The sequence below is a fragment of the Equus przewalskii genome, chromosome 2 (assembly GCF_037783145.1).
Source record: "Equus przewalskii isolate Varuska chromosome 2, EquPr2, whole genome shotgun sequence".
Lineage (NCBI taxonomy): Eukaryota > Metazoa > Chordata > Mammalia > Perissodactyla > Equidae > Equus > Equus przewalskii.
In genome coordinates, this window is record NC_091832.1 from 64439161 (window position 1) to 64464965 (window position 25805).

The following is a 25805-nucleotide window of genomic DNA, read 5'->3' on the forward strand; positions in this document are numbered from 1 at the left end:
ATAGGTACACTTCATTATGGTAAAATACTTAATTCATGGGAAGATAAAACAGTAATAAATCTATATGCATCTAACAATAGACTCCCATGCTCCATAGCCACCAGCAGCAATGGTTCAATCTACCCTCATCAGCAGCAATAGTGGAACAAACGTGCACTGACCAGTCTACTGCCCCAGATCACCTAATAGCAGGTCACTTTGTACAACACTAACTCAAATTGGTTAACAGAATTAAATGTAAAATCCAAAACTATAAAACTTCATGAAATAAACATCACAGAAAGTTTTAGGATCTAAGGCTCAGCAAAAAGTTCTTAGCTTGACACCAAACACATGATGGATAAAGGGAAATAAATTAATAGCCTGGATTTTATCAAAATTAAAAACTTTCTCTGTGAAAGACCTTCTTAAAAGGATGAAAAACCAGGTTACAGCCTAGGAGAAAGCATTTTCCAACTATGTATCAGAAAAAGTATTAGTATCTATAATAAATAAAAAACTCTCAAAACTCTAGTTAAAAAAACAAATAATTCAATTTGAAAATCAGCAAAAACATGAACAGATATTTTACCAAATAGGATATGCATATGGTAAATAAGCAAATGAAAAGTTGTTCAACTTGATTAGCCATTAAGGAAATGTAAATTGAAACAATTTGATATCATTACATCTCTAACAGAAGAGTTAAAATTAAAAAAAAAATAGAAAGTGGTAATTCCAAATCCTGGTAAGAATACAGAAAAATTAAGTCACTCATGGATTGCTGGAGGGAATGTAAAATTGTGCAGCCACTCTAAAAAACAGTTTGGTAGTTAATTAAAAAACTACCAAGTACTACCCAGCAGTACAATTAATAGTACACTTCTAAGCATTTAAGCCAAAGAAATATATATTATGTTCATATAAAAGTTTACACGTAAATGTTTCCACCAGCTTTGTTTGCCATAGGCCAAAACTGCAAACAACCCACATGTCTTTCACTGGGTAGATTAAGCAAAACTGTGTTACCTCCATACTGTGGATTGCTACTTAGACAAAAGAAGGAGCCATTGATGCATGCAACAACTAGAATGAATCTCCAGAGAATTATGTTAAGTGGGAAAAAAAAGCACCAATACCGAAAGGATATATATTGGAAGATTCCATTTATTCAACTTAAAATGACAAAATTCTAAAAATGGAACAGGTTATTGGTGACTGGGGCTATGGATGGGTGAGAGGTGATATGAAGTGGGAGGGGTTACAAAAGGGCCACAGGAGGTTTCTGCAGTGTTTGAGCAGTTCTTTGTTTATTTATTTATTTTTTATTTTTTTATGTTTTGAGGAAGATTAGCCCTGAGGTAACATCCACCACCAATCCTCCTCTTTTTTGTCTGAGGAAGACTGGCCCTGAGCTAACGTCCATGCCCATCTTCCTTTACTTTATATGTGGGATGCCTGTCACAGCATGGCTGATAAGCGTTGTGTAGGTTTGCACCCAGGATCCAAACTGGCAATCCCCGGACCACCGAAACAGAGCATGAGAACTTAATCTCTGTGCCACCGGGCCAGCCCCCTGAGCAGTTCTTTATTTTGACTAAGATGAATATAAGAATCTACATATGTGATAAAATTTCATAGAGCTATATGCAACACTCATGCACACACACACACACACGAAATGAGTACAAGAAAACTTGGAAAATTTGAACAAGATCCGTATATTGTGTCAATGTCAATATCTTGATTGTGATATTGCTCTTAAAGTTGCAAGATGTTATCATTGAGGGAAACTGGATACAGGGTACAGGAGACGTCTATGTATAATTTCTTACAACTGCATGTGATCTACAATTATTTCAAAATAAAAACTAAAATAAATTTTACTCTCCAAAAGATACCCTCAGAGAAATGAAAAAACAAGCCACTCAATGGTAGAAAATATTTGCAAATTGTATATCTGATAAAGTATTTGAAGCAGAATATTATAAAGTTCGTTTGCAACTCAAAAAATAAAAAGACAAAAACCCAATAAAAAAGTGAACAAAAGCACTGAATAGACACTTTACCAAAGAAAACATATGAGAGCCTAAAAGGAGCTTGAAAAGGTGCTCAAAACTATTTGTCATTAGGGAAAAATGTGAATTAAAGCCACAACGATATACCACTACACATCCCTTAGAATGATTATAATAAAAAAAGACAGACAGGGGGCTGGCCCCGTGGCCGAGTGGTTAAGTTCTTGCGCTCTGCTGCAGGCGGCCCAGTGTTTCGTTGGTTCGAATCCTGGGCGAGGACATGGCACTGCTCCTCAAGCCACGCTGAGGCGGCGTCCCACATACTGCAACTAGAAGGACCCACAACGAAGAATATACAACTATGTACCAGGGGGCTTTGGGGAGAAAAAGGAAAAAAAAAAAAAAAAAGGCAGACAATACTCAGTGTTAGTAAGAATGGAGAGGTGCTAGAACAATTTATACATTGATTGTGGAATATACACTGGTATAGCCACTTAGGTAAGCTATTTGGCATTTGCTTTTAAAGTTAAAAGAATTGCATACAAATATTCACAGAAGCAGGGCTGGCCCCGTGGCCGAGCGGTTGGGTTCGCGCGCTCCGCTGCAGGCGGCCCAGTGTTTCGTTGGTTCGAGTCCTGGGCGCGGACATGGCGCTGCTCATCGAACCACGCTGAGGCGGCGTCCCACATGCCACAACTAGAAGAACCCACAACGAAGAATATACAACTATGTACCGGGGGCTTTGGGGAGAAAAAGGAAAAAATAAAATCTTTAAAAAAAAAAAAAAACAAATATTCACAGAAGCATTATTCATAACATCCAAAAGTGGACACAATTTAAATGTGCATCAATTGGTGAATGGATAAACACAATATAATATATCCATGTGATGATATTTTACTCAGCAAGTTTCACTTTTAAGAATTTAACAAACAGAAATTAACAGTAAAAATCTAATCCTTCTTATAAAAAAAAAAACAAAAAACCTCAAAACTTAAACTCATGTAAAAGCCCAGCCACATAGATCGTCTAATATAATATCTCTTGGACATAGAAGTATACCCATAACTGTGAGGACACATTTGATCAAATCAAGATACTAAATTACATCACTCTTACTTTTTCTTGAGGCCCTTTACCCACTTACCTAGCATCACTGACCCCATCCCCTTCCCCAATTATCAGTAAGCAACTGAAACCAGTTGTGGAAGAATCTAGATACTTTCGTTAATTCACAACCCTCCCCTGCTTCTTGCTACAGAGCAAACATACACACAGTTACACCATAGTCAAAACACAATAATATTGTCTGCTCAGCAGTGATGCTCTTTCCTGGATAGGTTCTTGGACAAGCAGCATTGGCAAATTACAGTTCTTTAAAATCAGAAACCATGCACCATCGTATATGTGTCCTAAGGGTTTCCAGGCTGGATCACATATTGTGCCCAAAATAGCCTTACTTGCATGAAGACAGAATCCTTTGACGAAGCCTAGAGTACCAGTTCAGAATCCTCCCTTCCACAAAGTAGTAGTTTATCAAGGACCTTGTTGCTCTTCCCTACCACTGAATCTTCCTGTAGCCAGCCCTCTCATCCACTGTGACCAACCTTCCTAATTTTGAGATCTGGGGACTAGTCTTCACCCTTTACAGCTCAGAAGATTTTGGTTCATTAGGTAATTGGCCTCCTTTGACCTCAACGGCCAGCTTTACCAACCAGGCATCTCAGTGAACGTCAGCTTAATAAGATGTTTCAAGTTGAATTTTAACATGACTAAAATTGGAATCAAAAGTAAACTATTCTTACACATGTGCGTGTGCACACATACTCTCTCCCTTAGTAGTCATCACGATCAGAACTGGGACTCAGAAAGTAAATAATTTGGACACTCGATGAGCACTAACTGTTGGACATAGAATAAGAAATGATATTGATGAATAAAAAGAAATACAGATTTAAGGAGAGACTTTAATTAGAAAGAAAGACTATTGCAATAGGGAAAAATCTCCGATCTAAGAAATCTGAAACTTTCTCAAATTAAACATAAAAAGTCTTTTATATAGTAAAGGAAGTTCAGGCAGAGATAAGCAGAACATTGTAAGAGGAAGCTGGACGAGCTGGGGGAGATGGCCACCAGGGTCTGACAGGAAAAGAGTCTCTCTGTGGTCAGCAGATTCCCAGGAGAAGCTGATAAGTGAGACACATTCTGCTATGCTTTTGTCTGCTGAGGTTTGCAGGCAAGCTGTGAGCTCAGGGGTTTGCAGGAAGGAGAGAAGCCTGACTAAACTTTGGTCAAGTTAAAGCAGAGGTTAAGAAATGCATAATTCTGAACACTGATCACTACGAACTAATATGCTTCTCTTTCCAAACCACTATGAGAGGACACTAAGTTAAAAAAAAAAAAAAATTGAAGATGAATAATTAACTTTATTAGTAAATGAAAAATGGTGGAATATCATTTAGCAACTTTTTTGTCTACAGTATGAAAAAGAAAACATAATTACAGAATCAAAAAGAGCTGATGAATTTAATCGTATCCTAAGACCTGAATTTTACCAAATGGGAATCCAGCTTAAACAACTAGATGTGGTTATAGATGAGCTGTTAAATATATATTTCAATCAGATTAGTAGGAAGCAGTCAGTGGCCTCCCAAACTTCTCATTCTTAGTCTCATTCATACGTGTTGAAATGTTGTGACTCCACAGCTATTATTAGGGAAAGGCTTTTTTGCATTCGTTCTGGCATATCTGCAGGGTGGTTCCATTACTACCATAACTAAAGAAAGTACTCAGACCCGTAAAGGAGCCCAGTGTATTGTAACTTATCACTATTTTCTATTTATAATTCAACCACAAAAGTTCTTTGTGAGGCATAACTTATGTTTATGTGAATATTTAAATAATGAAGTAGTCATTGAAAGTTTAAGTAACGTGCCTATGTTAACAGAATAAGACTATAACTGGAAACATTTAATTGACATTGAATGATTCAAAGTTCAGTATCATTAATTTGTGTCTTTATTCGTTCCTTGGAAATTTGGTACTAAAATTGAGAAATACATTTGGGATAAATACAAAACACTCAGATTAAGATTTGAATGTATATATTAAAATTTGCTTATTTCAAGAATTTATAATTAAATTTGTGGTAGTATCTCTTAATAGAACAGAGCAAATCTACTTGTGGAAATAAATACAATAGAGTATTTAAGAATTTCTTAATATTTCAAATAAAATATAGTTCAATAATAGTTATGTAATTCCTAGTTCTATTATTTCCTTGTACTTCCAAAATGGGAGCATCATTTCAATTAGATAACCTCTATTCGAATTAAATAGGCATTATAAAATCATATACAGTTATCACTTACTAGGTGTCAACTAACAGCTGCTTAAGTGAAATATTTCACTCAAAGCCAATATTTTCTTCCAAAATATTTAACAGCCTTTGAAAACTATTTAAATACGACATTTCTGAGAAAGCATGTTGAATATTTGGTATACCTTTTATCCAGTAGGAACTATCAAGGTAATATTTTTAAATGTTCTTTTTGAAAGTATAGAGCGCTTGAATGTACATGTATATAACTACTCAAAAGATGTGGTAATAGATGTGTCAAAGACTAATATTCAAAATATTTGTTACAGCATTAAATAAAAGTACATATCTACTTAAAAAGACAAAATTTAGTGCTCAAGAACTATGTGTAATTTGTTAGAGCTGTATATCTCATCATATAGTAATGTTTTCATTACAAATATTTGTGTAGGTAATCCTTATTCTTAGAGTTCAATGGCCTTTTATATAGCTAAACTAAGAACACATTACATCTGGATCGCAGTCCACAGTGTTGATAAGAAAATAATGATGAGAAGAGAGCACTATGTAAATATTGTGCAGGATTATGTTTCATATTTTTAAATTGTATGATATAATATTTAATAATCAATATATATTAATCAAGCTATTTCAAAATTGCAACTTTAGTCATATGACATTTCTTGTGAGTGAGGGTGAGAGGTTTTGTTTATAGCTTTAATGAGGTGTAATAGATTTATAGTAGACCGCATATATGTATACATATATGTACATACATATTATACAATTTGATGAGTTTTGAGATATATATATACACACACAAAACCATCTGTACAATCAAGATAATGAAAATATCCATCACTCCAAAAGTTTCTTTAAACCTCTTTGTAATGCATCTCCAAACTCTCATCTTTTTTCTATAGGTTACTTAGTATTTCCTAGAATTTTATATAAATGGAACCTAATGCATGTTTTTTTCATTCAGCATATTTATTTGAGGGTTTATCTATTATATTGTGTGTACCAATAGTTTGTTCGTGTTTACTGTTAATATTCTTCCATAATTTATCTCTTCATATTTTTCTAATTTCTGGATATTGCAAATACAGGCATGCAAATACATGTACAAAGCCATGTGAATATATACGCTAATTCCTTTTGAGTAAACATCTAAGTGTAGAATGACTATGTAAGCATATACAGAATCTTTTTAATAAAATGAAAAACTGAACAAGTAGTTGTACTATTTTACCTTACCATCAGCAGTACATGAGTGTTCCCATTGGTTCCATCCCTATCAAGACGTAAAGGAGAGTTAATTTTGGTGTATAATGGACAATATTAGCGTTTATTTTTGAGAAATGTTATCCTATTACGCCAAAACCATTTGTTGAAAAAAATATTCTTCATGTATAAAATTGGGTGGGCATCTTTATAAAAAGAAAACTATCTATTTAATATGTATGATTCTATGTCTTGACTCCCTATTTTGTTGTATTGTCCTATATGGCTACCTTTATGCCTCAACCATACTATTGATTATGATAGCTTTGTAGTAATTCTTGAGATTAGGTAGTCTAAGTCCCAACTTTGATCTCAAGGTTATTTTCGCGATTGTGTGACTTTGAACTTTTATGTATGTTTTAGAATCATCCTGCTGATTTCTCTAAAAAAATCTGCTAGGATTTCATTGGGATTGCATTAATTTATACACCAGTTTAAGAAAATTAACAACTAAATACTGAGTCTTCTGAGTCATGGTCCTTGCACAGTTTTTATACATATTTTATCAAAATTACCCCTAAGTATTTCACCCTCCAACAGTATTTTAAATTTCTTCTTCCAATTTGCGTTGCCAATATATAGAAATACAAATGATTTCCATATATTGACTTGTTATCCAACAAACTTTTTATACTCCTTTATTACCTCCGGTAGTTAGTTTTTGTTGTTGTTGGAATTCTTAGCACTTTGTACATAAGCAGTCACCTGCAAATAAAGAGAGGTTTCTACATTTTCTTTTCCAATCTGCACGCTTTTAATTTCATTTTCTTGCCTTATTGTCCTGGCTAGACTCTACTAGAGTATTCAGTAGAAGTTCTAAGGCTTGGTATTCTTGCATTTTTCCAGAACTTAGGGATTCACCATTAAGAATAATGATAGTTATAGACTTTTCATAGATGTCTTCGATCAGATTGAGCAACTTCCCTTATACTCCTTTTCTGCTGAGAGTTTTTATTATGAATGGATGTTAAATATTGTCAAATATTTTCTATATCTATTGCAACAAAACCTATTATTTTTCATCCTTAGTCTCTTAATATTGTCATCTTTACTGATGAATTTTTGAATGCTATACCGACCTTGTATCTCTGAGATAAACTTCACCTGATCAGAGTATGTTATTATTTTTTACACATTATTGATTCAATGTGTTAAATTGTTTTTAGAACTTCTGTTTCTATGTTCATAAGGAATATAGTTCTTCAGTTTATTTTCATTGTAGTGTTCTTGTTTGGTTTTGGTATCAGGGTAATGCTGGCCCCATAGAATTAATTGCAGTTTTTCCTATTAATCAATTTTCTGGAGGAATTTGGTAGAATTGTTATTATTTCTCTTTTAATGTTTTTAAAATTCATCAGTGAAGTTATGTAAGTCTGGAGTGGTCTGTGTGGGTAGGCTTTTAACTACGAATTCAATTTCTTTAACAGATATGGGGTTATTCAGCTTATCTATTTCTTCCTGAGCGTGTTTTGATTGTGTCTCTCAGAGAATATGTTCATTTTATCTACGTGGTCTAATTTATTGGCATAAAGTCACTCATAATATTCCTTAGCACCACTGTATTGTCTATAGGATTTTAGTGATCACCTGCATATCATTCCTGATATTGACAATTTGGTTCTTTAGTTTTGGGGTTTTGCTCCTTCTTCCTTAATCAGTCTGGCTACAGCCATCAACTTTTCAATTTTATTGATCCTTTTAAAGAACTAACTGTATGTTTCACTGATTTTCTCTATTGTTTTTTTTTTATATTTCACTGCTTTCTGATATTTATTATTTCCTTTCTTCAGCTTGCTTTATATTTAATTTGATCTTCTTCTATTTCTTTGAGAGAGAAGTTGAAGTCTTTGATTTGATTTGCTTTTCATGTTTTTACTAATATAGGCTGTTAATATTATAAAATACAATCTAAGCACTGATTTAATTGCATTCTGTAAAATTTTAAATATCCTGTTTTCATTTCACACAGTGGTCATTTCTAAGATTTAAAAAAATCTTTCGAATTATGAGTCAAAATAGAAATGCATTGTTTAATTTTCAAATATTTGAACATTATCCACATATTTTTGTCTTATTAGATTTTAATTAAATTACACGGGATTCAAGGCATAATGTTTGTATGACTTGAATCTTTTTAAGTATATTGAGACTTATTTTATTGCCTACATTATCATTTATTTTGGTAAATTTTCTTGTATAATTGTAAAGAGTATGTATTCTGTTTTTGTTGGGTGGTGTATTACATAAATGTCCATTTGGTCAAGTTGATTAGCAGGATTATTCAAATTTCTATATCAGGGGTAGGCAAAATATAGCTGTAGGCCAAATCTGATCCACTGTCTGTTTTGGTAAATAAAGTTTAATTGAAACAGAACCGTGCCCATTAATTTATGGATTTTCTGTGGTGTTTTTTGTGCTCTGAGGGCAGAGTCAAGTATTTGCTTCAGTTGCCATATGGCTCACATAACCTAAAATATTTACTGGATGGCTCTTTACTGAAAAAAATTTTGCTGGTCACTGTTCTCTATTGTTACCCATTTTCTGTCTATTCATTCTATTAATCATTAAGTAAGTTGTACTAAAATCTCTAATTGTAGATTTACTTTATTTCCCCCTTTAGATTTTTCAGTTTTTGTATGTGTATTTTGAAGCTCTATTATTATGTATATAAATGTTTCTTCTTGATGAATTGACCCCTTTATCATAATATAATGGCCCTCTTTAACTCTGGTAATCTTTTCTCTTAAATACATTTTGCCTAGTATTAACATAACTCATTATCTTTCTTTTTATTATTGCTAGCATAATATACATTTTTGATCCTGTCACTTTTAAACTAATTGCATCAATACATTTAAGGTGGGTTTCTTGTTCAGCATACAGTTATGTTTTGAGTTTATAGAATCCAACAATAGTTATTTTTTAAATGGAGTGGTGTCCACTTCATTTATATTTAAGGTGATCATTGAGCTGATTGAGTTTGTATTATCAACTAGCTATTCGTTTTTTATTGATCCTCCCCCTTTCTTTGATCTTTTTCTACCATCTTTGGATCATCTTTTTCATAATTGCAATTTATGAGTGCATTTTATCTCCTATGTTTATGTATTAGCGATGCATCTGTTTTGTATTTTTTATGATTACTTTAGGATTTATAGTATTTAGATGTCTAACTTCAAATAATATTATACTAATTCATCTGTAGTGTAAGATCCTTGTTATAATATAATTTCATTTCTCCTCTCCTGGCCTTGTGTTATTGTTGCCAAACATTTTATTTATACATATGTGTTAAACCCTACAATACATAGTTATTTGTTGTAAAGTCAATTTTAAAAAATTAAAAATAAAAACATATTATTTTATATTTACATATATATTTATGGCACTCTTCATCTCGTTGTGTCATAACAGATTGCTATCTGGTGTCAGTTTTCTTCTGCCTGAAGAACCTCCTTTAACAGTCCTTGTAGTGTAAGTCTTCTAGTAGTTAATTATCTTAACTTGCGTGTGTGTATAGAAAGCCTTCATTTTCCTTCTTTTTAAAAGGATATTTTTGATGAGTATAATAAAATTGTAGGGGTAACAATTTTTTTTTCACTTCAAAGATGTTGCTCGACTATTTTCTGGTTTGCATTTTTTAGGGGGGTGCTGAGGAAGATTAGCCATGCACTAACGTCTGTGTCAATCTTCCTCTACTTTATATATGGGTCACTGCCACAGCATGGCTGACAAGTGGTGTAGGTCCGTGCCCGGGATCCAAACCTGTGAACTCAGGCCACCAAAGTGGAATACTCTGAACTTAAGCGCTACTTCAAGGGGCCGGCCTCTGGCTTGCAGTTTTAATAACTCTGTTATTTTATCCCTCTGCACATAGTGGGTCTTTTGTTCTTTGGCTCCTTGAAAGATTTTTTTACTCATCATAGGTTTTAAGCAGTTTGATTATGATCTGCCTTAGTGTAGTTTTCTTCAAGTTTCTTGTGGTTGGAATTCTTTGAGTTTCTTAGACCAGTGGGCTTATTAATTTCATCATTTTTTTTAAGTTGGCCATTCATTATTTATTTGTTTTTTTCCATGCTCTTCCTTGCCTCTCCTTCTGGGACATACAGGTGTACTTGGTTGCTTCCCAAGACTTCGTTCAGTTTTTTTCTTCTTTTTTTCCTATATATTCTTTATTTTGGATAGTTTATATTGCTATATCTTCAGCTTCATTAATCTTTCCTTCTGCAGTGTCTAATCTATCACCTCCAACACTACATATTTTATCCATGCATGAGCTATTTGAGCCTTTTTTATATCCCCTATGTTAATATGCTCATTCTTTCCTCTACCTTCCTGAACATATTAAACATAGTTATAACTATTTTAACATTCTTGGTCTACTGATTCTATCATTGGTATCTATAATTTCTAGTGCTTTACTTATTTTGGGGCTCTCTCCTCATCAAGGGTATCATAGCAAATCTGAAACTAGAGCAGCCTTTAGACTTTAGTATATGATTATTATAACCCATTACTGAAGCCACATCCTTTTGAGTTTTGAGTTCTCTACCTCATATTTGATGTATTACAAAGTTTTGTTGTTTTATTTTGTTTTTCCATTCTGACTTGTTAGAAAATTAATTTTTCCCATTCTTATGTGGCATCCAGCAGTTATTCTGCTTTCCAGTGGTTCTGGTCTGGTTTGGGGTATTCTTCTTCTACACATGTGCTGATTCCTGTTAGCTGAGAATAGTGGAGAAACCTCTGATGCTCTCTCTCTGTTCATCTCTCTCCTGTCGATGCTGTTCTTTTCTCTTCTTCAATTCTCTAGCTAGTGTGTTCTAGCTGCTTTGTTCACCCCAAATTCTCAACTCTGTCTCCTCAACTGAGGAGCCTTCAGGGTTCTGTTCAGGTTCATCCTTCCTGTGCTGTGTACTGTAAACTCTCTCTAGGCAATAAAGTGACTAAATTGAAAGACTCATTTCATTTATTTCTCTTATCCAAGGGACACTGTCTTCTGCTGTTTATTGTCCAATATCCAAAAATCCATGTTTTACATGTTGTATCCTGTGGTTTTAATAGTTTAATGCAGGGGGATACATCAGGATGCTGGTTGTAAGCAGAGGTTTTACCCGTTATGGCTGTAAGCAGAAGTTTTATCTCTCCAATCTTGTGAAATTTTTATGCATTATTTTTATTACAGCAATTATTTCTTAACAGACTCAGAGTAACAGCATATTTCGTTGAATCTAAGATGCCAGTGATTTTTAAATGCTCTATTATTTTATGTACCACTAAGAAAGAATAACACTTCTGATTTTATTTTCACATGCTGTCACCATATCCAGATTTCAGAGATACTAAATGTGAAAATATGAGCACCCTCAACTTAATGAAACATGGTCATAGTGACAAACTACAGTAGATAAACATAATAAGATTAAAATTCATATGAGATAATTCTCAACTAGTTTCACCGTTTCTGATGTATGTAAATGTGACATAAATAGGCATTTAATCTCTGTCTATAATTATTCTAGTAATCAAGTTCTTTTTCGTAGATGGATCACGGCCTTTCGTGAACTGAAAATTATTACATAGAATGAGAGTTTCTGCCACTCACTGGTCTCTTAAAGTCTTTAAATGTATCTTTCTACAGCAATGATAAATTGACTAAGAAGCTCTATAAATTTCTTATACAATTGGAGTCTTCAAATGACACTGTTGTATTTCTTTAATCAAATTTTATTGAAAGAAAATGTGAAAGGGAGTAAAGATTATAGTGAAACATCATTTTTTAAATCTTTAAAGTACATGCTTATCATATCACTATTCTGAAACTGAATGTTCACATTGTTATACGTCCATGTCAGCAATTCCTTCAGTAAGTGACACCACTCCTAACTGGAATTCAACTTTGAAATCTAGAGGCAAGTCCACAGAATTTCAAACAGATTAAATTAACTCTCACAACTCTGAACCCTGGCTGACTAAGAACATGTAGTAATTCTGGAACAAATAATTATCTGCTACTACAAAAAATAGCAAAAAATTAGATGTCTAAAGCCAGATATAGACAACTTTTTTAAAGTTGACAAGATATCATAAAATGTGATCTGCCTAGTCCACTGCCATTATTAATAATAACTCCTTAATTCAGTACAAATGAAAGATCTGAGTTACAACCTCACACTTCCACTAGGTCTGTGAATTCTTAAAGGACAGAAAACACATTGTTCTTGTGGTCTTGCTTCTATTATGATATTTGGAACATTATAGGTACTCAAGTATTTGTAGAATTGAATTTTAAATATTTTATGGGAAAGTAAACCTCTAATAGTTCATAGTCACAGTCAAATTCAATGTAGAGATAGAAGGATGCTGACTCAATTTATCTGGGATCCAATACTTTGATATAACGTTGAAGTGAACAAATGGACCACGATTTTAGAGACAATTTTTGAAATAATGAGACATGTTATATCATTGTGAGGCTTCATTAGTAAGCATTCTTGTTCGTGATGTAGCTTAGAGCGGTTTTAACTGTAGTTTGGAGAAAGGTCAGTATGCCCACATTTGTATGTATCATAAAATAAGAATTATAAAGTAATTAATTTTATGGTCCATAACTATGCAATTAAAGATGTGAAGTCATCGAATTATCTGAAACTTTAACACATGTACCCTTGGTGACCTTTTAAATTAGCTACATTAGTGTATATTTCTTCTGTATGGCTGAGTGACAGTTTGAGGTTGCACTTTATGTATACTGCCAAATCTATGCAGCTTCCTGTCTTGACTGTGTGCATCAAGGTCTCTTTCCTAGGAAGAGCAGAAACTTAATAGGTTCAGAAAGTAGATCATCCAGGATCAGTAATAAGAACCTAGGAGGTAGCAGTACAGAATCTATTAATTTATATCACATGATCCAAATTATTTTATCTATGAAACATGGTTGAGTGAAGACAAATATTCTTACTACTTCTATAATTAGCTAAAATGTTTGAAAATTAGTTGCCCTTTCATAAAACAATATTCAACAAGCATCTATTAAGAATTCACCACTATATTTCTCATTAGTTGTATAAAAAGTTTACAAAATATAGTTCTTTGCTTTGAGGATCTAACAGACTATGATCTCACTCTCATCTGTTACTAAAGTAAATAAAATTCCATCCTATTTGATATTCTTCTACAATTTTCAATTACAGTGAAGCAAATATCTGAAGATTTTATGGCGTCAACTAAGAACCATCATAATGTAGATTTACTAAGAAATTATACCAGAAAACCAAAATCAATATTCTCTAGTAAATCATCTCCAAAGTTATCAAAAGTGATACAATAAAGTATTCATCACCAGAAACGATCCTTTGAGTTGCAGCTAATAGCCAATGACCATGAATCATCTCAAAAAAGTGAGTGTAGCAGATTTTAATTCACTAATGGTTACTTTATCCTAGATATCTATACATTTAGTAATAGTTACTGAATTCTGAGTAAAATCAATTAATTACTGCATTATTTTTAAACTTCTTGGTAAAGGAAGTTACATAAATGTCTACAGAATGACTCATCTTTGGATTTCTAAAAATAAAGAATTCCAGATGCTCTGACTTTTACAAACTAGCTAATGCCTTTGAAGATTAATCATGACACATTAAAATTTAATAAACCAACTTTGAGGGATGTTTGTCAAGAACCGTTTGTCAATAGTTGATACAAAGGCATCAAGGGCAATTGCAGAAGAACTAGATTGTGAAAATAAGACAAATCTAGAAAATGAAAAGTTAGTAAGTATCTGATATAAGAAATAGAAAATGCTTTTAGTTCAGCTGAATTTCTCTATTTCTGTGTGGGGAAAATACATTAAAAAGCACAATCATTATAGAATAAAAATATCTAAAAATATTTGAATACTGCAATTAAACACTTATGTCATCTATCTATCTATCATCTATCTATATATCTATCTATGATCAGTTAGTGTTTAGTCAGGAAAACAAAATCTTCTGCAGATGTTTTGAGGAGGAAGAGGCTTAAGAAAAAAGTTGAAGCTTAAAAAAAATGTTGAAAAGTTGAAAGTTGAGGCTTCAACAACTCCTGGAAGCTGGAGGAATACAGGTCAGAGAATCTTGAATAGCAGGAATGGCAAGGATGGTATCAGCACCCTGTAGCACCAAAGTGGATATTTTCTAGGACAATATTCAGAACTTTTTGAAGCCACCACTGATGACATCAGCTACCAACAGTACCAATGTGAATGACTCCTGGAAGACAATCTAGAAACTTCAGATAAATCACAATTATCTGCGGCCTATATGACTTCTCAAAGCTACCAAGGAGAATAATGGCTTCTCTTTCTTTTCCATCATCCCTGTCTGCATTTACTCATTCATTGGTAGAATCTGACAAGAGCGCTCCTAGAAGGGGAGAAGTTTTCGGGATTCTCACTTCCATGAAGGTAAGTTTTGAAAGACGGAGATGGTACTGAGTATGAACAACCATCAGGGCTATCCTTTACCATGCTTTCAAATGTGCTTTGTTTAAAAGAAATTTTATATTTTTTAAATTAATGTTTTTATAATCAAAGTAATTATATCTTGTTTGGTTCCTTATATAATTTTAAATATTTTGGGAGTGTAAATCTTTGAAAAAAGTAGTTTATGCTTAATCTATTTACTCTTCATCCATCCCAACAGTTGTATGCAACCATTCCATTGAAATTCTTCCAGCAAATGTCAACAAAGACTAGTTGTCAATGCCAATGACCCCCTTAAAATTCCTATTACATTTTACTTCTTTGTGTTATGAATAACAACACTTCATATTCTTGAAGTCTCTCATTATTATACACTTGTTCTTATTGAGCATCTATATCTATTACTTTCATTTTTGGCTCTTTTCTCATCCCCATTTCTTTACCAATACCACCATTTTTTTTTTCCCTGAGTCTTTGGTTTTCTTCTCTCTTTCAACGCTATAAATTCTTTCTGTGTGTTATCTATTTACCCCATGCCTTTGACTACAGGCCAATAATTTGTAAATGTTTACATATAAATCCCAACCTCTGGCCTGAATTCCAGACTCATAAATCTAGCTATACACTGAATAACTCTATTTAAATAACTTACAAAAATTATAACTTATCTTTATACAAGTACACTATAAATGAAAATGTAAATAATAGAATAGATAGAATAATCGATTATAGATAAATAATAGAATAATAAATAATAAAAAATAAATATAAATAAGTAAATAAATAAATTCAAATAAAAAAATTTGTGAAGACCTTATACACTTCACAAACGTTAACTCAACATGTGTTGCAGAACTAATTGAAAAATGAAAAAATATAAAACTCCTAGAAGATAACATAGGAAAATCTAGATGACCTTGGGTTTGGTTATGACTTTTAAGATACGACATCAAAGGCAGGACCCATCAAAAAAAGAAGTGATAAGCTAGACTTCATTAAAATGAAAATTTTCTGCTCTGAAAATGACACTATCAAGAGAATGAAAAGATAACCAGAGAATAGGAGAAAATATTTGCAAAAGATATATCTGATAAAGAATTAGTATCCAAAATATACAAAGAACTCCTAAAATTCAACAATAAGAAAACAAACAACTGATTTAAAAAATGGACAGAAGTCCTGAATTGATATCTCATCAAAGAAGATATACAGATGACAAGTATATGAAAAGATGCTCCACATCATGTCATTAGAGAAATGAAAATTAAAACAACGAGATACCACTACACACCTATTAGAATGTATCCATAACAATCCATAACACTGACAACACCAAATGCTGGTGAGGATGTGGAGCAACAAGAATGTTCATTCCTTGTTGATGGAAACACAAAATGGTATAGCCACTTTGGAAGACAGTTTCTTGTTCTCTTACAGAATTAAATATACTCTTATGATATGATCCAGTAATCACACTGCTTAGCATTTACCCAAAAGAGTTGGAAACATATGTCCACACAAAAAGCTGCACGCAGAGGTTTATAGCAGTTTTGCTCACAATTGCCGAAATTTGGAAGTAACCAAGATGTCCTTCAGCAGGTGAAGACAAACAAATTGTGGTACGTTCCGACAATGGAATATCATTCAATGTTAAAATGAATGAGCTATTAAGCTATGAAAAGACAAAAGGAGCTTAAAGGCATATTACTAAGTGAAAGAAGCCAATCTGAGAAGGCTTTATACTGTATTATTCCAACTATATGACATTCTGGAAAAGGCAAAACTATGGTTTCCAGGGGTTGGGGGAGGGAGAGATAAATAGATGTAACAGCGTATTTTTGGAGCAGTGAAAATGCTCTGTGTAATACTGTAATGATAGATACATGACATCATAAATTTGTCTAAACCCATTGAATGTACACCACCAAAAGTAAACCCTAAGGTAAACTATGGACCCTGAGTGATTATAATGTGTCAATGTAGGTTCATTAATTGTAACCAATGTAACACTCTGATGGGGGATGCTCCTAAGAGGGAAAGATGCAAGTGTAGGGCAGAGGGTTTACAGGGAATTTCTGGACCTTCCCCTCAATTTTACTGTAAACCTAAAACAGCTTTAAAAATCAGTCTATTTTTTAAAAAAATCAAAAGTTCTCTTCCTATATTCCCTGTTTTGGTTAACATCATCATTTATTCTATGAACTAAATTACCAAATTTGATACCTTGCAGTCAAAAGCACCCTCCTCCAACTCTCAAAATAGGGAAATTACAGTTTTTGGACTATTTCACCTGTTGATCTCTCTCTAATAACTCCTAAATTCTCATTATTATGGACTTAAGGCACAAAATTAGACTGCTGGAAAATAATATTTTTTACCTCCCAATCACAAGTGCTATTTTATTGGGTGAATGCTGGAAACATGTTTTAAAATACAAAGTAGCTTATGTTATTCCTCTGTTTAAAAGTGTGTTTTATATCCATGGGCTTAAAGAGAAAGACCAAATCTCTTAAAATGGAATAAAATATCTGTCATATTCTGGTATCTAGTCACCTTATCATTTTCATTCCTTGCCACTTTCTGGGATGCAATATAAATGCCCCTTCACTGTCTCCTGAATGTGTAGTTCTCTCTCTCTCTCTCTTTTTCTCTCTTTGTGCTTTTATCTGGCATTCTGTCTAAAATTCAGGTCTTCCTTTGTTCAACTGAAATCATCTATATACCTTTTAATGTATGGATCAAATATAATTTTCTATGGTTTCCCTGAAGTCCTTAAGTTGCTTGTACCTCCCCAAACCATGCACACAGCACAATATGAATTACTGTAATATAAGTGTCACTATATTAAGATGTATTGTTTTCATATCTGTTTGCTCTACCAAACTGTGAATTCTTTGAAGACAGAAACTATGTATTACTTGATCTGTACCCTGGTCTAGCACACAGCACAATATCAATAAATGGTGGTTGAAGAAATAAAATGAGATATTTCTCTAAAGAAAATGAAAAAGCATTGTTTGAATGAATTTGAGAAAATTAAGAGGCAGCAAAAATGTTCAAAATATCATTTGACAGTACTCATCTCCCAAACCAGACCAACTCATTCTGATAGGACCATATGACATGACGAGGCCCTCTAGGTGGTCAAGACAGAAATAAAAAGAAGTTCAAATACATGAATACAAGTTTTTGTATATTGATGAGCAATGTGTATTTACTTAATGATATGCACTGGTCTCTAAAGTGTTTGATGACAAACATGGACAAGTTATGAAAAGCTAACAGCAATGACATAGAGAAGACATTGACATAGTTCATAAAGGCAGCTGTATGAGGAATAGTCTCCAGATTAGGAAGTAAACAGCAACTTGTCTTTTCAGTTTGCAGGAGACACGCAGAAGTGTATTTAACTTAGCAGTGGGGATTATAGACAGTGATCTGCCTGTTCTAGGGGCCTGAAGTATATATTCTCTATATATAGTTCAGCGCTCACCTTTCTTGACACACCAAACGTGGATTGAGTGCCTCATCCCACCCTCTTTTTAGATTCCTGTAACCCTGTCACAACATTAGCATCAATGGTATCACTGTACATTGTGATTACCTCGTTACATGTATGCCTTTACATAGAGCCCAAACTACTTGGGGAGGTGAAGTGATTACTTGGTTTTTATCTTTATATGACTACACCAGCTCTTAATAGTTGTTCAATACTTGTTGAATATCGATGAATGTGTGGGAAGTCAATGATTAGAACTTTAATAAACTCAAGTGGCCTTCTGTAACAGAGTAGACTACATTGCTTGAGAAATGCTTTTTAGTAAATCAGCTTGATAAATGAGATGTAGGACTTTAGGAAGAGTGAAGGAAACAGAATCCAGATTTGTGGTGCTGGTGGGGAGATTCTGAGTAATTAATGAGTATATATACTGAAATATATTGAATAGACTTCCTTTTGTCAAGCTTATTAAACTACAAATTTTTATAGCAAAATTCACGCTTTTTAATGTGTAGTTCTAAACATCAGACATATGCACACAGTAGTGTAACCACCACCATAATGAAGATATAAAACTTTATAACATCCCCCAAAATTCTAATTTCATATATAAACTTGAATTTTATAGTTGCCACCAAATACTGCCAGTTTGTTTTTCGTTTTGTTTTTTTTTTTTTTTGAGGAAGACTGGCCCTGAGCTAACATCCACACCCATCTTCCTCTGCTTTATATGTAGGATGCCTACCACAGCATGGTGTGCCAAGCAGTGCCATGTCCACACCCGGGATCCAAACCAGTGAACCCCAGGCTCCCAAGGCAGAACCGCTTAACTGCTGTTCCACCAGGCAGGCCCCTGCCTGTTGTTTTTCTTGAACTAATAGGCTCACTTCATTTATTTCTAACAAAATGTCTGGCAAAGTACCCAAATATGGATGACGATCTTTTGTTTGTCAGTAATTCTTTAAAGCACGAATAATGTTCCATAAAATAAGTGACTAGTTTAGCTAATAACTCAAATAGTCACACAAAAGTTTTTCACTGACACAACCATCGTATTGTTGTGTGTAGCAGAAGTGCTCTATATATACATCCATTCTTTTCATTCAGAATATTAAACCAATGTGTAATCAATGGTCAAGATTTAATAAAACGAGTAACTTCTACTGTTCCATCAATGTTGTGATTGATGCCCTCAGAGACATAGACATCATGATGAGCTTGGACTTGCAAGAAGTTTATTGGAAGAAATAGCTGTAAGAAATATATATAAAGTGAGCCACGTGGGTCAGACCACAAGGCAGGTCTGACTCTGAGTCATGGAGAGAGAAAAGAAAAGAAAGCTAGAAAAAGCACATTAGACTGCAGTCCAGTTCTATAGAATGTTTGGCAAGACCATTGGTGAGTTCTCCAGCCATAGTTTCCATCCAGAAAAGACCTACTATCCCAAGAACAAGCTTGCTTTAATGTTGCGCCGCCTTCAGCCACTGCTCATTGGCTAGGAGGAGCGGAATGATTTCAGAGTTCAGCGTCTGGAGTCTTACAGTTTGAGATCTGAGAAACTCATGGCTGTTAAAATCAAGGACATTTAAAAGGAAAACTGGCATGTTTTTTAATGTGTCACAAACACAATACCTACTAGTACAGTCTGTTACCACCGCCTTGATTTGTGCTAAAGCACCATTGCTTTTGTAACATCAGTGCAAATGTCAACACAATGAAAATGGCAAAGAATGTCTTAATATTATTATCAAAAGAGTTTTACCTGTAGACTCTCTGAAAAAGTCTTGGAATCTTCCTGAGCCACCCTGAGAATCACTGTGCTAGATCAAGTTAGCGAATAAATCACTGTTTTAAACTTCATTCAATTCCTTTTTATTTCTGAGTTGTATTCCATTTTATGGATATATCAAAGTTTGCTTATCCTCTCTCTTGTTGAATAATATATAGGGTTTTTTTTTTTCCAGTTTGGGGCCATTATTTATGCTGTTGCTATAATCATTTTGTGTGAACATAAGTTGTTATTTCTCTACAGTAAATACCTAGGAGTGGAACTGTTGGAGATCCGTTAAGTACTTGTTCATCTTTACAAAAAACTACCAAACTGTCTTACATTTTGAATTCCCACCAGCAAGGAGTGAAAACTATAGTGAATGAGAGCAGGTCAGCTGTTATCAGAGGTTGGGGAGTAGTCAACATAAAAAAGGGTGGTAGCTGAGAATTTTTTTGAGTGATGACCTGTTCTACATTCTGTTTGTGGTGGGAGATAAATGAATCTATAGATATATTAAAATTCATTGAACTGTACACCAGTAAAACTCAGTTTTACTGTGTGTTGATTTATAAAATAAACAAAGCAAAATACATAAATATAGTTTGAAAAAACATTTGAAAATCAAAACTGAATCTTTCTTTGACACCTTCTAGCATCTATTAGCGTTGTCACTTCATTATGTAGGGGTCTCACAAAAATAGAAATATAACTGATTCTATGATTGTATCTATAGCTGATGCAATGTTTCAGAGTACTGCCTCAAACAGAATGTGAACACAATCAATGATAATATTACACTGCTCTTACATGTCTTTCTTTGAACTTAAACACAAACAACTGGAAACAGGCACAATGCCATCTAAACAGATGGGCTTGAGTGTCTATGAAGCAGTTAGATATGTGTATAGGCATTTCACACAGACAAGCATTCTTGCTCTTGAAATCAGAATTTTTGTCACCTTAAACTAGTCCACATATTTTCAGTGCATGAGTTGCTGATGTAGTTGTGAAAAATAAATAAAATAATATTGTGGAGCCAGCTAACGGCAAGCATCTGTGGCCAAAAATGACAATCTCTCCTCTGTCTGCTTTCCTGATTTCAGTTGCTGCATCAAGGCTTTCTATTTTAAAGCAGTCTACAACAATGCTGCATTTCGTATTTTGTGACTTATAATCCTTTATCAATATATTTTTAATAAATTTTCGGGGAATTAAAAAAATAATTCTGTGATAAAACACACTGTACTATAAAAAATTGCAGGAATCACAGCATTGAAATCAATTCACAAAATGATCCAAGTATACAGAGAAAAATATTTTACTCAACAAAGAAAAATACATGAAATGGGAGCATTAGAATGGGTTCTCTTATAGTAAATGATACATTTACCGATTGCATAAAGCTTTCCCTAAAATTATCTCATTTGAGCCTAATGACAAAGCATGGAAATAAGTGGGGAGGGTGTTATTTTCCCAATTCTAGAAGATGACGTGGTAGACAGAAAAATGACCCTGCCCCATCAAAGATACCCAAGGCCTGATTCCTAAAACTTGTGACTGTTACCTTGCACAGCAAAAGGGACTTTGCAGATGCTGACTGGGCCTAATATAATCACAGTGCCCTTATGAGAGGGAGGCAGGAGGGCCAGAGTCACGGAAGGAGATGCAGCAATGGAAGCAGAGGTTGGAGTGATGCAGAAAAGTGAAAGGAGCTAGGGAATGTAGGCAGTCTCTAGAAGCCGAAAAAAGGCAAGAAAACTGACTCTCCTTTCGAACTTCAAGAAGGAATTCAGCCTAATTTTCATTCTTGTTGACAGGATTTGGCATTTGGTTGACAGGATCCTTGATTTTAGGATTACCTCCCAAACTGTAAGATTACGAATGTGTGTTTTAAGCCACTAACTTTGCGGCAATTTGTTAAAGCAGCAATACAAAGCTAATACAGATGAGAAAATTAAGATTCAGAAATTATAAATGAGTTTACAAAAAATTCCAGTGTGAATACGTCATTGAGCCTCGACCTAACTGGGAATATCTGACTCACTTTTAGAGGTCCTCCCATCATCCCACATAGAACTGTTATGACACAATCTAACGTGAAGAAACCGCAAGGCATATAAACAGACCTATATTAGAAACCTGGGGGGCCCGCCCTGTGGCCGAGTGGTTAAGTTCACACGCTCTGCTACGGCAGCCCAGGGTTTCTCTGGCTCGGATCCTGGGCGTGGACATGGCACCACTCATCAGGCCATGTTGAGGTGGTGTCCCACATACTACAACTAGAAGGACCCACAACTAAAATATACAACTATATACTGGGGGGATTTGGGGAGAAAAAGCAGAAAGGGAAAAAAAAAGGAAGATTGGCAACAGTTGTTAGCTCAGGTGCCAATCTTTAAAGAAAAAAGATCACATAAACAAGAAACAGGAAACCAGGCATTAGAAGATCTCCTTCTGAATCAATCAGGATGTGATTATCAACGCGAACGTCGATAGAGTTAGAGGCATAGAAGAGTGTTTTAGAAAACTGAGTTGAAAATACTCTTGAAGTTTCCTTAAATCACCAATAAGGTAAAGTCAAAGTAAATATGCAGACTATTTTGTATTTCTTATGTGATGGTCAGTCAGGTGATGCCACAAGAGGAGACAGAAGAGAAGCTCAGGAAAACAAAGTTTACGGTACTTACAGGCCCGACAGACAGGAGGCATGGCATGTCACACAGGGCTGCATGGGACAGACACCAGGGTAGTCAGGAGACAGAATATAGGAACAAGAGGAAAGGAAAGCATTAAGCTAGAGCCTTTACTGGAATTTGTGCAGGAAAGGCAAGGCAGGGCAGGGTGAACAGGTTAGGACTGGCTACTTTGGATAATTTCAATTTTGATGGGCTTGGGCTATAGGGGTGGTCCTAGTCGCTTGGCCCCAAGCTCTGGGCTGATTAAGGCAGAGGAATACTGCCTTCTGGGGAGCATGGGGCAGACAGAAGAGGTCTGGCTCTGGATTGCTTAGTTTGAATATCAAAAACACATTCCGAGCTGGCCCTTTCTTATCTCTAAGAATTAGCTAGTCCAGAAAGTCTCTCCCTTGCCAGGAAGGTTTTTTTTTTAAGATTTCAATACTCATAGCACACAGAAAATTAAAAATATACACAATACGCAGACACATTTAATTTTAAAAATTTTATTTTTACTGTTAAGAATCATCTTTATATTATAAGAGATAGTTGAGAACTGATAGTTGAGAACAGGGAATTGGTTGACATTTTATAACACACACTCAATCCGGAACAAATGCTGGAGGAGTTACCTTTAAGGCAGATTGACCTGCAAGTTTAAAATCAATCTCTTGCTCTCATTCTCTCTGCATATAGAATTGAATTAAGTTAGGTTGATTGTATCCTTGATGGGACTCTACTCCACTGATAAATGAAACTGAGTGGGAAATGTAGAAAAGTGTCTTTCTGGGCTTTGTCAAATGGAGGACATGTTAATCAGTGCCTTAGGGCTTTGAGCAGAACTGGATATATGGATTTATAATGGCTTCTGTGAACACAATCTAAAACAAAATCACCTTTGCTCATGATTTAACTTCACTAGAAGGTATTTTTTTACTGGAATGTCCTAAAATGACATTCTGGTACAAACTAAATCTCCTTTCATTAGCCATATTTTAATTATCTAATTTCTTATGTATAGCATAAATATTGAAGTTCCAGATTTTTTAATGTGGGAGACCAACATTAAAATTCTTTGAGGTCATTCAATCGTGATCAATCTAATCTAATATTCATTATCCATAACCAGTTATATCGCACTGATGCAAAGTTCTTCTCACTATTCTTCCTGTTTCATTGCCCCCACCTCCACTCCAATAACCTCCGTGCTCAGTGTTCCTGCCAGAGGGGTCAATTTAAATGGTAAGGGATTTCTTTCACTTTTCTGCATAAAACCTTTACATATTTACCTAAGGTATCCAAACGATGTAACTCAGAATTCTTATAAAAGCAATTCATTTCCGACTTCCACTTCATATAATATATACTTGCATAATATATATTTTGGACATTAGACTATAGTATTAAAACTAGCGGAAATGATCTTCTCCCACTGCATCTGCTTGGTGAACACCTATTCATCCTTCAGTCCTCAGCACAAGATTATTTTAACCATCTTTGTCTGAACTCCGAGATAAATACTAGAGCCTCTTGCTGTGTGCAACTAGTGTACTTTGCGAATGCTCCTATTATACCGGTAATCACAATTCACTATCCTTATTTATTTATCTCTCTATATGAGATTATGAGTTCTTCAAATTCAGGGACCAGTTTTTGATCAAACGTCAGTCCCCTGTGCCTATCATAGGGATTGATTGTCACATAATAGGCACTCAAGGGGTATTTGTTTGAGGGATTAATTAATTTTTGGATTTTTCCTAAAATATACAAAACGATTGTTGCCTTACACTCAAGAAGTTATATCAATTATAAATTGGCTGAAGTAATTGAACTCAGACTGCTAATTAGCTAATCAAAATATTTCAAAGTTCCTCTGCTCAGTCTAATCTCTGTATTATCCTACATCCTTTTCAGGGTGCACATATTTTGGAAGCAAAGCAGCTAGTTCATTAACTCTTTTGTTTTTCTGGAAAAAATTGGTTTGTTTGCCCAGCAACATCGACTTTCACTTTAGTTGAAATTGGCAAAATTGCCACAGGGAAGAATTGACATTTTCCATCAATTTCTGGAAAGTGCAGTAGTACCAAATGTCATCAGACTTGAGTTATATTGGGAATCATTTTGAACTGCTCATGCACATGCTTGCAAAGTTTAATGTCAATCTTAGTGGCATAACAAGCAGAGCAGTCTAGAGTCTAGAACAGCAGACTGACTCTAAGGTTACCGAGTTTTGCATAGGGTTCAATCAATCAAATACTTTTGGACACTTTTTATGGTGCTAATGTGGGGCTAAACCTCTGTGGGGCTCAAAAAGAGGTGGAAGATATAGTCTTTACTCACGAAATCATTCAGTCCAGATGAGTTGTCAAAAAAATCAATATATCAAAAAATATTGAATAAGATGTCAGAGGCTAATTCTATTGCACAACCAGGGCAAATATGCTTTTTATTTCAAAGACATACATTATGAATAGTAAAGTCCTAAACTGAGTGACACATTTTTAAGGGAAGGTGGGATTTTAGAAATTGCCGGCTGAGTGCTTCAGACAGTAAGAGCAAAGGATCTGGGAAAGTTTGAGATCCAAATAGTTTGGAATGATCCTGGAGGTTTCATCTCAGATAAGAGGCCCTAGAACAGATAAAGGGCATTATATGAAGAGACTGAGATGGGGATGGGAAAGGACAACAACATAAACAAAGGGACAAAAGCAGAATTCTGTGAGTAGAAGACAGCAAGTAGTTAGACAAAGAAGGGTCAAACTTTCTTCTTCCATTAAGTATCACTGGGTTGAAGGT